General features: G+C 39.9%; 1 pseudogene; it reads right to left on the minus strand.

The window, feature by feature from the left end:
• Positions 1 to 202: 202 nt before the first annotated feature.
• LOC101576416 overlaps positions 203 to 5,097 on the minus strand; it is a 22,911-nt pseudogene continuing 18,016 nt past the window's right edge.

The following is a 5,097-nucleotide window of genomic DNA, read 5'->3' on the forward strand; positions in this document are numbered from 1 at the left end:
TTCAATTCCTGAGGTTTGTCACCAACACTATTCCTGCTCTAACACGATCATTCGGCTTAGGAATGTCTCTGTGTTTTGCAGAGATGAGCATGGGGAACTCCAGTTCAGAAGCCCTAGCATCCCCTCAAATGCAGAGAATCAACATCAAACTTCTGTTTTTTTTTTTTGTTTTTTTTTTAACTCATTTATTCTCAACGGTGCAGTGGCTTGAGCTCAGGACCAAAGGATTTTTCCAACAGCCCTCAAGTAACTGTTTCCTTCTGGTTGAGTCACTGATTTTAGCTTGACTGGGGCACTGTGGGTATTTTTGGCAACTGCTTAGTGGTACAGGGAGCTTTCTTTGCAGATTGGTTAGCAGTAGTGAAGAGCTGGGCCTCCGGCTTTTTTTGAGTCTGTCTTAGGTCTTTCTTCCCTGGTGAGGATTTTGTTTCTTCTTCTGTGCTATTTTTGGCTTTTTCTGTGGACCTGCACCTGAGGTCTCAGGAGGTGGCAGGGCCTTTCTCTACTTGCCCTGCAGTTCACTGGGACCAGGACTCTGTCTTGTAGACTTTTTCTGAAGGACAATGTTTTTGCACCTCAACATTTTCTTTAATTGGAGTCAAGCCTATTGGTACCAGTTGTGCAATTTCCTCAGATTCATTTGTCACTTTAACTTGGGTTTGCACTGTGCTGGGCTTTTTCTTCTGAGACCTATAGCTCTTCTCAGGAGTACCTTTAGTTTTAGATGGCATGTCACCTTTAGCTTTAGGTGCCATGTCACCTTTAGTTAAGGCTGATGTAGCCTTCTTAGCTTTTTCCTTTAACTTTTTCTTTTCTCTCTTCAACTTTTGTTTTTCATGAAGTTTTTGCTCTTTCTCTTTTTCCTTAGCCTCATTTTCCTTCAGTCGGTGGATAAGCATTTTATTGGCATCATTCTGGTAAGAGATAAATGAGGAAAAGATGGGAAGGAAAACTGACTTCCCAGTTTTCACAAACAGGAGTTTCACACTTCCCCACTTTTCTGGCAATTTTTTGGAAAGACTTTTCCACCATAGTAACAATGTTTTCAGTGATGTCCTGAGCCTGCATTCCAGTGTGACCAATGCGTACAGCACTGCAGGAACCACTTTGGGACATGTTTAAGACAGTCCCACCTGGGGAGTTGTTGATCTCTGCTGATAAATTCTTAGTCAGAAGGTTTATGGGTACCGGAACTTTTTTTCTTTGATAGAAATGTCTTCCTATATGTGAGGACAAAAGCCGCCTAATTTTTTCATCAGTAAGGAAGAAGTCAAAACTGTTCAGGAGCTGGAGCTATATATTCTGTCTTTAAAGTTCAGAAAGGGATAATCTGAGAAATTGCTTTAATTCCATGCTTGTTCAGAAGCTTTCTATAGAAGTGTTCTGTCTGTTCAGTTGACTGGAGTTCATTCTTGGTAAATAAACAGATTTCTGACAGATCAGACTGAATACCATGAGGCAAGGACAATCTGACCCTCAGTTCTTTTCCTGGAATTTTCCATAGTACCATCATTAAAAATAAATTTTCATTCTCATTCAAAAGCAATCCATTTTTGCTCTTCCTGTACTTAGAATGTGTCAACAAAGCCTCTACTGCCTTTCTAATCTGCCCCTTGTCAAGCTGCACTAGTGAGGACCACTCCGTGGGAGTCGAGGTGGCAGGCAAAGGAGTTGGGGTGGCAGGCAAAGCCGACTCTTGGGTGGAGGGCGAGTCCTACATCTCACTCTCACCTCCTGCAAAACAGCACGCCATTCTGGAGCTGGCTTCCTGCATACACGCGAAAGCTCCTGCTGTTTTTACTACTCTGTAAATATTTGTTGTATATTAGTTCACTTTTTCTTACCACTACTCCTTCAGGTAGTGTCTCCATCTTACCAGATAAGGAAACCGAGGCACTGAGAAGCTAAATAATTTGTCTATGGTAAAGCTGGACTACAATTGGTCAATCCGACTTCACGATGCACTTATCCATCATGCTACTACACACCACCGTTTAATCAGAAGACACAAAGATTTCTGGAGTCTCCCATCATGCTCGAAGAAGAGGTTTCTACTCAGCAGAGCAGAATCTATATAGAAAACAGGAACCTTGCATGGTAATTCTTTTTTTTCTTATTATTTTTTATTTTTAATCTTTTTTTTTTTTTTTTTTTTTTTTTTTTTTTTTTTTTTTTTTCGGAACCGGGGATTGAACTCAGATCCTTGCATTTGCCAGTCAAGCGCTTATCCTACTAAGCCATCTCCCCGGCCCCTATTTTTTATTTTTAAAGAGAGTACAAAATCATGCTAAAACAGAAAAATTATAAGTGATATGGAACTTCACTTGACAAAGTAATATGATTTTCACATTATTTGTTGTAATGCGTACTGTTGTCTTCCAACCAGTTATTCGTATTACCAGATGTATGCATGCAAAATTGGAAGAAGAAAGAAAAAAAGAAAGAAATTAAGAAGAGAAAAGGGATGAACAATTGAAAAAGGAGATGAAACAAATTAAAGCATCAGCTGCTTCTTTCCATAGGCCAGTAGAAATGCACAGTACGGTTGTCCAAACCACTCTGCTTATATACATAGATAAATCTCTTTTCTTCACTCCCTCTCCTGTACTTCTCCTCAACTCAGTAACTCTTTCCTTTTTAATTAGTTTTTCCTTTTTCCTAGCATCTATTGTACCCTTCAGATTCCATTTTCTCTCTCTGGTTCTCACACTAAGGACACAATAGCATGTTTGCACATGCAGATCTGATTGATTTTTCTTAAGAGTATGGTCTGTAGTTGCATCCATTTACCAACAAAAGTCTCAAATTTATCCTGTTTCATAGCTGAATAATACTCTATTGTGTAAAACTACCATCTCCCTTATTCTTCAGCTGATGCATATCTGGGTTATTTCCAGGATTTAGCTATGACAGATTGTGCTGCTATAAACGTAGGTGCATATATACCACTGTGGCATGATGTTTCCAGTTCTTCTAGAAAAATACCTAGGAGGAGAATAGCTGCTTCAGTGGGATCTCCAAGCCTAACTTTTGAAGGAATCTCCACACTGATTTCCATAGTGATTGTACCAGTCTGCACTGCCACCAACAGTGGAGAAGGGTTCCTTTTTCATCATAGCGCCTCCAGCATTTGTTATTGGCTGACTTCTTGATATTAACCATTCTTTCTATTGGGTAATTCTTGAAAGTATCTAATTGAAATGATTTTCTCTTCTTTCTTTTTTTTAAATTCTTTTTAAAATTATGTATTTATTTATTTGATATGCAGTTCAACTCCTAGTGATACTCCTATTTCAGCCTCCCAAGTGCTAGGATTACAGGCATGCACCACCATGCCCAGTTTCAGTGGCTGGCACAGTGCTCCTGGGGTTCTGGGGCCAGCATGCCACATGGTACCTGGGATCGAACCTGGGTCCCTGCACTTGCCAGGCTGGCAATTATACTGCTGAGAAATCTTTCCAACTCACTCTTCTTTCTTTCTTTCTTTCTTGCTTGCTTGCTTGCTTCCTTGCTTCCTTGCTTGATTGGTTTGAGAGCCCACCAGAGGACTGATGAAACACACTTCTGGATGTGTCTATGTAGGATATAAAGATGTGACCTTGGGTGCTATCTTAGTTACTTTTCTCTTTTTGCTGGGACAAAATTCCTGACACCCAAAGTTAAAGGAGGAAAGGATTATTTAGCCTATTGTTTGTGGGGGTGTCAGACCATAATCAGCTGGCTCCAAGGCAGGCTGGCATGGCACAGGGGCAACAGATCAAGGCAGCAGAAGACAGAAAGAGCAACAAGAGCTAAAAGGGAGAAGAGCAAACCTCTTTTCCTCCTTTATATTGTATGCAAGCTATCACCACCTCCTTGCCCTCCTCTTGCATTCAGGATCAGGATGTTTGCCAAGTGAGGACCTAGACTCCCTGCTGAGTCACTTAGTTAAGCTTCCAAACTTCTCAATTCTCAAGCTGACACATGTTATTGATCATTATAGGTGCTATATATTCTTGTCCTTTTCCCTCTGGCACTGTTCCTCTGCTTTGTTTTCTAGCCACTATAAACTAAGCATCTTTGTTCTGCCATACCTTCACTATGAGGTTCCTATGGACAGAATCCTCTGAAACTGTAAACCTAGTTAATACCCTCTTCCTTAAATTGTGGGCACTGTGTATTACATCTCTGAGACGGGAAAGCTGACCAATACAGTCCCAGACATTACTGTCTCCCATATCTGTATGCCCTCATGTCCAGGAGTGGTGCAGAAGGTGTCACTGACAGGTTAGTCAATGTTCTATGAAAGGAAATTTAGTGTGCTGGAGTACCTGGGCAGTTAAAACACACAGACATGGAAACAGTCTTTCCTTTCTTTATGACTTTATCTAGGGCTGTACCTAATTAGAGGAACTATGAATGAAATACATGGGCTCCAAGAAGCCCAGGGAAATGAAGTATCAGTATTAAAGATGATATTTCACCTGTGGAGATTCTTCCCAGTAGTAACAGAATTTTCTTGTTTTAGGTTCATGAGATAATGGTCATTTTTATGTTCTCTTAACTCCTATACATCATAAAGAGGAAATTTTAAAACAAAACACAAGATAAGCTATCTCAAGTTGACTAAGTTTAAGCTCTCTTTTCTCAGACTGTTTTTGTTTGAGGTTACCACTTAAGTATTTTGCCACAGGAATAGTAAAGAAATTTCCCTTGATTAAGGGACTGGATGTTTCAATGGTGCTTAAATTAGTCTATCCTCAAATTCAAAGAACTGGAATTGCATCACAATGCAGTTGGGTAGAAAGCACTGTGTCCTGGACTCTAGCCCAGCATTATTTAAAAAATTTAGAGACCAATTCAAACTATGAGATTAACTTTTTTTTTTGACAATCTATACTTATACACATCTAGCCATTCACTTTATGACAAGTAATTTAAACTATGAATAACATGCTATGAAAATAAACCTATCTGGTAGTGAAGTTAAGCTTAACAGCCTAGGTTGTACGGTAATAACAATAAGCTTCTCTTCTGGAGGGTTAACAACCTAAGTTTGCAGACCAAAATTAGAGAAAAAGGAGGGCCACAAGGAAAGCCAACATTTTGGCCCTAGCC

This window comes from Octodon degus, unplaced genomic scaffold, assembly GCF_000260255.1.
Source record: "Octodon degus isolate 3935 unplaced genomic scaffold, OctDeg1.0 scaffold00139, whole genome shotgun sequence".
NCBI classification, from domain to species: Eukaryota; Metazoa; Chordata; class Mammalia; order Rodentia; family Octodontidae; genus Octodon; species Octodon degus.